The following is a 12,279-nucleotide window of genomic DNA, read 5'->3' as shown; positions in this document are numbered from 1 at the left end:
ACATGAAAAAACAAATTACTGCATGGTTTCCTAAGGACCTGAAGCGAGGCGACCATCTCTGTCGGCGCCATCTTAGAAGTGCATAGGAAAGGCGTGCTTAGGAAAGGCGTAAATGTCCTAGGAAACGCCGAATACAACCGTGAAATGCTTACTTACAAGCCCTTAACCAACAAAGCAGTTTAAAGAAAATAGAGTTAAGAAAATATTTACTAATGTCTTTCCTCCTGAGGACTACACATGGGCCTGAATAGACAGGCTCTGACTGACAGCAGCTACTTCTCATTCCACACACGTTCTACAGGGAGAGAGAGCGGAATGATTTAATAATAGCAAATCTGTTATGATGTTTACATGCACCTCCATTGAATGAGCAGGAGCAAGAGTGACAGCGAGAGCAAAAGAGAGGGAGTGCGTACAGCAAACAACACACAAGAATACAGCACAAATAAGTATAAAAATAATTTTAAACTGGATGGTTTCAGCTCTGAATGCTGATTGGCTGACATGGGTATTTATTTCTACTGGTATTTATTTGTACTGTAACCAGTTTATAATAAGCAATAAGACACCTTGGGGGTTTGTGGTATTTAAGTGATAATGCCCGAGAAGCCGGTGTTTGGAGGATATATTGGCACAGGTGTTGTTGTGCCATTTTTGCCCCGCCTCATGGGTCTCCCGGTCACAGCCGGCTGCGACACAGCCTGGGATTGAACCTGGAACTGTAGTGACGCCTCAAGCACTGCGATGCAGTGCCTTAGACCGCTGCGCCACACGGGAGGCCCAGGAATGCGTTTTTAACCAATCAGCATTCAGGATTAGACCCACCCATTGTATAAATTACCAATATACCACGGCTAAGGGCTGTTCTTATGCACGACACAACGCAGAGTGTCTGGATACAGCCCTTAGCAGTAGTATATTGGCCATATATTGGCCATATACCACACCTCCTTCGGCTTTATAGCTTAATTATAAACTGGTTGATTTAAGCCCTGAATGCTGATTGGCTGAAAGCTGTGGTATATCAGACAGTATACCATGTATTTAACAAAATAAAGACTTTTTACTACAAATTTGGAACCAGTTTATAATAGCAATAAGGCACCTCAGGGATTTGTGGTATACAGTGCATTCGTAAATTATTAAGACCCCTTTCCTTTTTATTACCTTATTACCTTACAGCCTTATTCTAAAAGGGATTAAATTATTTTTTTCCCTCATCAATCTACACACAATACCCCACTGCGCCACAATACCCCTAATACCCCATACACACAATACCCCACACATCACCCCAGTGAAAACAGGTTTTTAGACATTTTTTCCCCCCCCAAAAAACAAAAAACATAATACATTATTTAAATAAGTATTCAGACCCTTTGCGATGACACTCGAAATTGAGCTCAGGTGCATCCTTTTTCCATTGATCATCCTTGAGATGTTTCTTCAACTTGATTGGAGTCCACCTGTGGTAAAGTCAATTGATTGGACATCATTTGGAAAGGCACACACCTGTCTATATAAGGTCCCACAGTTGACAGTGCATGTCTGAGCAAAAACTAAGCCATGAAGTCAAAGGAATTGTCCATAGAGCTCAGAGACAGGATTGTGGCGAGGCACAGATCTGGGGAAAGGTACCAAAAAATGTGGCCTTCATCATTCATAAATGGAGGAAGTTTGGAACCACCAAGACTCTTCCTAGAGCTGGCCACCTGGCCAAACTGAGCAATTGGTGGAGAAGGACCTTGGTCAGAGAGGTGACCAAGAACTCGATGGTCACTCTGATAGAGCTCCAGAGTTCCTCTGTGGAGATGGGAGAACCTTCCAGGAGGACAACCATCTCTGCAGCACTCCACCAATCAGGCCTTTATGGTAGAGTGGCCAGGCGGAAGCCACTCCTCAGTAAAAGGCAAATGACAGCCCGCTTGGAGTTTGCCAAAGGGCACCTAAAGGACTCTCAGATCATGAGAAACAAGATTTTCTGGTCTGATGAAACCAAGATTGAACTCTTTGACCTGAATGCCAAGCGTCACGTCTGGAGGAAACCTGGCACCATCCTTACGGTGCAGCATGGTGGTGGCAGCATCATTCTGTGGGGATGTTTATCAGCGGCAGGGACTGGGAGACTAGTCAGGATCGAGGGAAAGATGAACTGAGCAAAGTACAGAGAGATCATTGATGCTCCAGAGCACCTCACACCTCAGACAGGGCCAAAAGTTCACCTTCCAACAGGACAACGACCCTAAGCACACAGCCAAGACAACGCAGGAGTGGCTTTGAATGTCTCTGAATGTCCTTGAGTGGCCCAGTCAGAGCCCAGACTTGAACCCGATCGAACATCTCTGAAGAGACCTGAAAGTAAAGGGTCTGAATACTTATGTAAATGTGATATTTCCGTTTATTTTATTTTATACATTTGCAAAAATTTCCAAAAACCTGTTTTTCCTTTGTCATAATGGGGTATTGTGTGTAGATTGATGGGGGGTAAAAAAAAAAAAAAAATCAATTTTAGAATTAGACTGTAACGTAACAAAACGTGGAAAAATTCAAGGGGTCTGAATACTTTCCGAATGCACTGTACTATGGCTAACGGCTTTACTCAGGCACTCCGTGTTGCGCCGTGCATAAGAACAGCCCTTAGTCGTGGTATATTGGTCATATACCACACCTCCTCAGGCCGTATAGCTTAAGTAAAGACTGTAGAACAAATAACAAAAACAAATGGCCCTACATTACCAGTCATAACCAAAGCTTTCCATGCGAGGTGTCTTATATTGATGATTTGAAATGGCCATCCCAGATATAGGATTTAAATAACTCAATACCGTATCTCATTCTATTCAAGGTTATTCTGAATAAAGTCCTATATACGTCCTTATGTAGCATATCATTACCTAAACCAAAGCAATAAACCCCTATCCTGAACAGTGGTGGTCTCTCCACAGGTTTTCATTAAAGTAAATCACTCTGGCAGAATTGTTAAGACTGATCACATTCAGCCTACATCTTCAGTGCTCATGGTTAAAATTACAGCTGAAGAGCGTGCTGCTCTGCTCTGCCGCCCTCCAGGGCCATATGTCCCTCCTGACAGAGATACAAATGATGTCCTGGAACAAAGAAGTGGCACCTCCAGCTGCAGCCACCACTGTAGACCAACCTCTTCAAGGTCCTAGTGCTAATGGGACCCAGAAGAAACCAACCCCACATCCAGGACCTCTGTCTCCAGAAACCTCAATTATAATGGGGGTGAAGGGCCACCCTGTTATGGAAACGTATCCTCCCTCGCAAGACCCCCCAGGCCCTAACTGTCTATCTAACTAGTCTATCTAGAACCACTGCATGTGAATCTGTCTTTGTTGGAAAGTGCTACTGGAACTCAGAAGAAACTGCCCCCACCCACCCACCACCCCCCCATCCCAGACCCTGGTTTTCAGAAAACTCAAATACAAGGGGGAACCTCGTCATGGAACCAGAGACTCTTTTTATTTTATTTATTATTTTTACCCCTTTTCCTCCCCATTTCGTGGTATCCAATTGGTAGTTACAGTCTTGTCCCATCGCTGCAACTCTCGTACGGACTCGGGAGAGGCAAAGGTCGAGAGCCGTGCGTCCTCCGAAACACGACCCAACCAAGCTGCACTGCTTCTTGACACAATGTCCGCTTAACCCGGAAGCCAGCCGCACCAATGTGTCGGAGGAAACACCGTACACCTGGTGACCGTGACAGCATGCATGCGCCCGACCCGCCACAGGAGTCGCTAGAGCGCGATGAGACAAGGACATCCCTGCCGGCCAAACCCTCCCCTAACGCTGGGCCAATTGTGTGCCACCCCATGGGTCTCCTGGTCACGGCTGGCCGCGACAGAGCCTGGACTCTGACCAGGATCTCTAGTGGCACAGCTAGCACTGCGATGCAGTGCCTTAGACCACTGCGCCACTCGGGAGGCTGAACCAGAGATATTCTATAATGTTGTAAATGTATCCTCCTTCGTTGCAAGACCCCAGGCCGTACCTCTTGTCTCACTTAACTAGTCTAACTAGAACCACTGCATGCAGTCCTGACAACTCTCAACATGACTGTCTGAAAATTAAAGTGAGTAGGTATTCTATACCCGAGAAATGGAAGAAACGATCCTCAGTAGGGTTTGAGAAGCTGGTATACTTTGGCTGGACAGAGTAGTAGAAGACTGCTCATGATGTTAACTGTGAAGGACAAGTCATGTCTGGGTAATAGGATTTGGTCTTTATGCAGAGGCACCATGTCCGATGCCAGTCACCTGATGGAATCCAACAAATTGTACCGGATAGTGTCAAAATATAAAATAAAGGGCTCCAGTCATTAAGGAGAATCAGTAGAGGCAGAACACAAGGAAGTTGTGCTTGGATGACTGGAACATTAGACAGGCTCCATGGATCTGGACGACTAATGCCTGCATGTGCGTGGAATCAAAGGCTTTTGCAATCTTAAAGGGAAGTCAATTAAATACCCAAGAGTTCCTTCTTGCCCCGCTGCTATCTTTTAAAATTAGAAATATGAATTCCCTTTAAAAGGCCTTGCCAGAGGATGTAACAACACAACATGATTTGGGGTTTTGGGTTTGTGATAGTGGATGAGAGTGAAGGGGGGTGACTTCATAATCTGGACACTACAATTTAACTGGTGGGCCTGTGGTTACAGGAGCAGGATTGGATAGGCACAAAATATTTTGGGTCTTGTCTTGAACAGAAAATAGGACACCTACTGAAATACTTTATCTCTCTCTCTTTAGGCAAACAGAGGCGTATAGCTGCACATTAACAACAAAAAAGTGAATCCCTATCTGCTAAGGGTTGTTCAGTCTGTGAGCAGCAGAATGAGACCATGAGAGGCCTGTAGGACAGAGCTATTGGCAGGAGCTGCAGTGACCCAGTCGAGGAGTCTAACAGGCTGATGATGAGACACTAGGGGTGTGAATGTCTGGGAGCCATTACATACAGTACAATAAGCATATTTATAAACTGGAAACACAAAACTATCTATACATTATTTGAATTGCAGATGCCTTTGGAAGTTGTGTTTGGAAGTTATGATATAAAAAACATCCTGTTCTTATAACACGTGTAGCAATATGTCATGTACATGTAAATGGGTTAATTACTTCTTCAAACTATAGTGAATGTATTTTGTATGTACTTTTGGCATTAAAAATAATTGAATGTCAGCAGGAAACAATATCAATCTGTAAATCCTTTGAAAAAATCCATAAAATGTGAAAAAGGGAAAAAGGTCAGCACTGTGAGTTCACCAGTTCATCAGGCCAGAGGGCATAGGCCACGCTAATAAAATAACAGTAACCGGGGTTGTAATGCTTTCTGCCAGTCGGAGAGAAAAAAAAGAAGAAAAAAAGCTACAGCAAGTTATATGGTTGAAATGACCCCGAGGAAAAGTAGAAAAAGAAAGCTAACTGAATGAAATAAGCCATTCTGAGGTGATATCTTGACTTCAGTCTCATGTACTTTAGCCTAACACAGATCTCTTGGCAAGTTGAATTGTGTGCAACAACCATTGGTCCGCATGTTCTAAATTAAGTGACTGACTGAAGAGATGTATAAATGGATTTCTTCAGGAATCCAATCATCCAATGACTGAATGAGGCCAGTCGCTTGTGTGGCCTATTTCTGCTCCTATTTCAAGGGCATTGTGAGAGAAAAATTGAAGGTTGGTTTAATTTGGTGTTTCAGTCTCAGATCTTATCTCAGAGCATGTTTGTCTATGTGTCAGGTAGATAACAACAGAGATTATAAATCATGACCAGTATATGGGTGTTGTGGCTATTTCAATCAAGAGTTAGACCATGTTAATTAGTGCAAATGTGTACAAACACGGATGCATGAGGGAACATCAGTCTAGTTGCACAAAGGATTTTTCCACCACTAGACATAACAATGAGGTTTTTATTATACAATCTCTATCCAGACTACTTGCTGAATGTTTATCCATAATGGGCTCGGTGGTCCGATTCCTGTATCTTAACCCCAACCTCTTGCTCCACTTCCTGAAGCTGTGTAACTCAATCAGATGCAAAAAGTAACATGAAAGAGAAGCAGAGTAGGGATAGATACCATGATTTCCGACAGTGGCATAATGATAGCACATAGTAGAGTGCCTATTGCAAACTGATTATACATAGGATAAAGTAATTGGACATAAAATTCATATTAGCATAATATGATTTGTACCACTCTTCTGAGTAAGACAACTGAATCTGATAATGTAAAGAAGAACACTGTCAATGTTTATTTACATTATTCCTTGCATGTTAGGGTACTAGGGGGTAACTAGCCCCCCCAAAAAACAAAAAACAAAAACGTCTAATTGCCGACACAAAAAAGCAACGTTTGGAGAAAAAAATTGGTATGTGATTTAAGGTCATGCTTAGACAAATAAACTATAAAGGAAAATAAATGGCTACATTTTACACTTTTTTAGTTATTTCATGAAATGTTGTTTTTAGAAAAGGGGAGTTTTTTTAAAATACCAGGGTAACTGTACTTGTAAGTACCCCCTGTTACGCTCTCCCTGCCTCCTTCACTGTGTTTTTGTGCTTTTATTTGTAGATTGGGGACAGGTGGAGCTGATTGGGTTGTTAAGGTGACAAGTTGCACCTGGGTTTTGGATCTAGGAGATAAAAGTTCCTGGTGCCCAGTCCTGGCTCTCTCTCTCTCCACAAGCACCATTTTGTTTTGTGATCTGGTTGATTATGTTTTTGGATTAGGTGCACCCTTCAACACTTACACACATTTTACCTTCATCCATGCATCTCCATTACACCCCTCACATGCCTACTTTCACACTTCACAGGTTAGTTTTCCCTTGTAGTTTTACACTTTGTTAGTTATTTAAATAAATATTTTTGTTACTCCTTAACTGCCAACGTGTAGACTCCCTTGCTTGTCACCATCTAAAAGCCAGGTTGTGACACCCCCCATGGGTAGAAGATTAAGGGTTTCACACAAGTGTGTTAATATAATTTAATCCGTTTTATTTAGAAATTCTTTAGTAAGTAATACTTATAATAATACTAGTAGTGCTAGTAATACTAATAACTAGTAATACTAATAGTAATACTTATATAGTAATAATAATTTAAATATAATATGGGGGGAAATGGGGTTGCATATGTCACCATTAATATCCACACTATGAGGAGATTTGATGTAAAGATCCTCTTTTTAACTCACCTGCACATTTATTTTCTTTGTTTATTTTCTATACAATCCATTATGTACAATTACACTAAATATTATTTGAATAAATCAAGATTGAATCCCAGCAGTCTTTAAAATGACATTCAAGAGCAAAATATTTTGTGTGTGTGTGGGGGGGGGGGGGGGGGGCAGTTACCCCAGGGGGCTAGTTACCCCCTAGTACCCTACCATCAAGTGGGCTAGATTTTCTTTTTACTGTACAGCTTGTAGTGGTCATGGTTATGTTAGGTAATAACTCTGGATGTTACAGTGAGTCAGAGGACACCAGATTAAATACATTTAAACATCCGAAATAATATAATACGAACAAATATGAAAACATATGCACTCACTACTGTAAGTCACTCTGGATAACAGCGTCTGCTAAATGACTAAAATGTAAATGTCTAGGATTGGCGGCAGCATGCAATGACGTGTCTTTACTATAACACAGTTACAGAACTAAATTACCTGTTCAGTCAATATCACAGATGAACGGATGACAGGCGACGAGATAAACCCTCCGAATGAAGGATTGGTTAGTTAATGTAGAGTATAGCCTGATGCTTGTTCCTCTCCTGAGGATGAATAGGTCTGAGCTATTACTGTATTTACGCCTTGTCAGAGGATGAGGTTTAAATAGCCTTCCAGGTTACAATACTGTTATAATATCAGACCTGCCTGACGTTCTTCAAATGAAACCATCGGCATTACAGCGCGTTCCACACTGGCGATAGAGAGCAGGTGAGCTACCAAGTGAACTTTTGCAAGGTTCCAAATCCACGCTCACGAGAAAAAGATAGGCTACATTTCATAAACAAAGCAGGCGTACGTTCATATTCACCCGTTGCGGTTATCAGTTTATAGACTGAATGATAAAACAACCGTTACACGCCGAATGCAAGTACTGCGTCGATTAAACCGTTATTTCTTGGACTGTTTGGTAGCCTTTGCCCTTTAAATTGTGAATGTGAACACCCTTTCGGACGGTTCCGTACGCGAACGTCCACTACGACTACGCATTGCTCTGTTGATGATGAGTAGCTACTCAGACAGCCTACAGTAGCGATTGTGGAGCTTTACCGCCGCACAGCGGTTAGATTTGTGAACTGGCTCTTTACAGAAATGGAACCGTGAAGGTTGCTCAATGTCGTGCAATTTGGCGAGGTGGAACGTGCGTCTTTGCACATCTTTACAATATTTTTATTTTATTTTTTATTAACAATATAATAAATGTGCCTTGATACCTTTTATTTACAATGTATTACATTCAGTCCTATCCGTGTGCAAGGGCTAGTCTATACCCCTCTCAGGGGTCTGTATACCTAGGCTACAGGCCGCCCACTATCCTACACGTGCATCCATTCAAAGACTCCATGCGCGACGTATCCATATTTAAATGTCATATTGATACTAGAGCAGGTTTTGTTATGTCTCATGTGGCCTATTATGTAAACATGGGCCGAGTGTGGACTTCTTGTGTTTCTCAGTTAGGAGAGGCAGTAGGCTACACTTCAGTTCCCACGAACTACACAATAAAGAATTACCTCGGGCCGGAGCTACACCATCAAGCTCTTGATAATGAGGGAATAGAATGTCTCATTTAAAGCGACAGCATTATAATATTGCAAAATGTATTATCATTAAACATATGTTCACCATCTATTAAAATGACAATAACGTAAAATTATAGTGGAGTAGGCCTAGGCCATAATGGTCACAGAATACAAGCTCTGCTTTTCTAGTGACAATACAGAGATAATTTGCAATGCAACAAGGAGACAGGCATTCATAATTGAAAATGATTAATTATTCATATTCATGAATAGGTTTACCCACTGTCTGTATGCATAAGCACTGTGTATATCCTATGACAAATAGCTATGAATCTTTGAGCTGAAATGACACTAAGTAGACTCCAGGTTTTTATTTTTATTTTACCCTTATTTAACTAGGCAAGTCAGTTAAGAACAAATTCTTATTTTCAATGACGGCCTATGAACCTTTAAACCTTTAAAAAACAGAATCCTACCGTCAGCATCAACACTAATGAAATTATCACTTTTAATGAGCTATAACCCACATATAACCTTGTTCTGAAGCTGTGATTACCAGCAACATTAAGTTACCAAGGCAACATCCCAGGGTTCCTGTCCACCACATAAGGCCTACTGTATGACTTCCTGAATGACAGTGTAAAACCTCTGTAAAATTCATGACCTTCCCCCATTTATTGTTGTGGATGAGTCTGGCTCAGTTCTATCCCCAATGTGGCCATGGGGCATAGCACCTGTATACTTTATTATTCTCACGTGTTTACCCACCAATTAGCTACTGTTTAAAGGTACAATCTGTCATTTCAACGGTACAATATGTAATTTCAACAGTCTGACCCACTTTTGTTTGGTAAAATGAGTGTAGTCAGTGGCACCTAGCGGCTGCTATGAGATGAGTTGAGCAATTTGCACATATAACTAAAGCGTACTTATTAGGAGGAGTGTTGGTTCCACCCCAGAGGACAGCAAAGGGTGCACATTCCCTGTTCACACCTTTTGACTGTGTTTATGAACGTTTGTCGAACTTTGGGTAAGATAACTTTGGTTTCTGGTTCTGTGAATGTTATACCGCTTGCTAAAGTATATGACAGCCATCATGTAAAACAATGATTTGTGTTTCAGTGACATGATCAACGCTGTCTGCAAGATGTGGTATTGACACCGTTTTGTTGATTGTGTAGGCCGGGAAAGTATAGCCTACCAGCATTGCTTGTAACATTATACTGTGAATTGAGTCTATTTGATAATGTTGTGTATTTAATAAAGTATAAAAGTTTTGGTATTGCTATTTTGTAAATGAGCCGGGGTATAATTATGTTTGTATTTGTCAGAGCTTCAGAGAAGCCTTTGCTGCTCTTACTATCAGGTTTACTTTGTGTCCATTACATCAGGCTTTTCTTCAGAGAAAGCTATTTGATTGGAGAGCAGAGGCGAGTCCTATCCCAGTGGGCACAGACAATCAATTCAACATCTATTCCACGTTGGTTCAACGTAATTTTGTTAAAAGTATGTGGAAACAACATTGATTCAACCAGTGTGTGCCCAGTGTGATGTATTCAAGTGGGTGCCTGCATGCTAATTACCACAAGTATGTTATCCACAAAAGTATTGCATCAGCGTGCTATCATATCAAGAGTGTTTAATCATCGTGTGTTCATCTTAAAGAGTGTGCATAATGTTTTATTTATCCCACCCTGCTCCCTGCTGCTAATGATTTGTGTGTTCTCCATGTATACAGTACATTCGGAAAGTATTCAGACCCCTTGACTTTTTCCACATTTAGTTATGTTACAGCCTTATTCTAAAATGTATTAAATTGTTTTCCCCCCTCATTAATCTAAACACAATACCGCATAATGACAAAGCAAAAACAGGTTTTTATAAATTTTCCTCAAGTCGTGACGCTTGGCATTCAGGTCAAAGAGTTCAATCTTGGTTTCATCAGACCAGATAATCTTGTTTCTCATGGTCTGAGAGTCCTCTAGGTCGCTGTTGGCAAACTCCAAGCGGGCTGTCATGTGCTTTTTACTGAGGAGTGGCTTCCATCTGGCCACTCTACCATAAAGGCCTGATTGGTGGAGCGCCACTGTGTTCTTGGGGACCTTCAATGCTGCAGACATTTTTTGGTACCCTTCCCCAGATCTGTGCCTCGACACAATCCTGTCTTGGAACTCTACGGACAATTCCTTCGACATCATGGCTTGGTTTTTGCTCTGACATGTTCTATCTACTGTGGGACCTTATATATACAGGTGTTTGCCTTTCCAAATCATGTCCAATCAATGTAATTTACCACAGGTGGCATCCAATCAAGTTGTAGAAACATTGAGCTCACATCTGAGCTCAATTTTGAGTCTCATAGCAAAGGGTCTGAATACTTACATAAATAAGGTATTTCTGTTTATTATTTTAAATAAATGTGCAAACATTAAAAAAAAACAGTTTTTCATTTTGTCATTATGGGGTATTGTGTGTAGATTGCTGAGGAAAAAATGTATTTAATTAATTTTAGAATAAGGCTGTAATGTAAACAAATTGTGGAGGAAGTCAAGGGGTCTGAATACTTTCCAAATGCACTGTAAGTCTAGCCAGTGAGTGTGTGTGTGTGACTGTGGGATCTATGACTTGTATTTATTACTGTGTCTTATTCGTAATCAACCTTGGTCCCGTGGACCTCCCCTCTTGAATATAAAAGTGGTGTAGTAAAATGTACATGAGGAATTGAGCAACGGCTCTAGGCTACAATTTTTGTTACAGCCTTATTCTAAAATCTATTAAATTGTTTTTTTTTTTACCTCATCAATCTACACACAATACCCCATAATGACAAAGCAAAAACAGGTTTTTAGAAATGTGTGCAAATGTATAAAAAATGTAAAACTGAAATATCACATTTACATAAGTATTCAGACCCTTTATTCAGTACAGCAGCGATAACAGCCTTGCGTCTTCTTGGGTATGACGCTACAAGCTTGGCACACCTCTTTTTGGTGAGTTTCTCCCATTCTTCTCTGCAGATCATCTCAAGCTCTGTCAGGTTGGATGGGGAATGTTGCTGCACAGCTATTTTCAGGTCACTCCAGAGATGTTCGATCGGTTTCAACTCTGGGCTCTGGCTGGGGCACTCAAAGGCATTCAGAGACTTTTCCCATTTTCCCCTCGATCCTGACTAGTCTACCAGTCTCTGCCGCTGAAAAACATACCCACAGCATGATGCTGCCACCACCATGGTTAACCGTAAGGATGGTGCCAGGTTTCTTCCAGATGTGACGCTTGGCATTCAGGCCAAAGACTTCAATCTTGGTTTCATCAGACCAGAGAATCTTGTTTCTCATGTTCTGAGAGTCCTTTAGGTGCCTTTTGTCAAACTTCAAGCGGGCTGTCATGCGCCTTTTACTGAGGAGTGGCTTCCGTCTGGCCACTCTACCACAAAGGCCTAATTGGCGGAGTGCTGCAGAGATGGTTGTCCTTCTGGAAGGTTCTCCCATCTCCACAG

This window comes from Salvelinus namaycush, chromosome 1, assembly GCF_016432855.1.
Source record: "Salvelinus namaycush isolate Seneca chromosome 1, SaNama_1.0, whole genome shotgun sequence".
Lineage (NCBI taxonomy): Eukaryota > Metazoa > Chordata > Actinopteri > Salmoniformes > Salmonidae > Salvelinus > Salvelinus namaycush.
The sequence above is the reverse complement of the archived record's forward strand: the minus strand, read 5'-3'. Positions refer to the sequence as shown.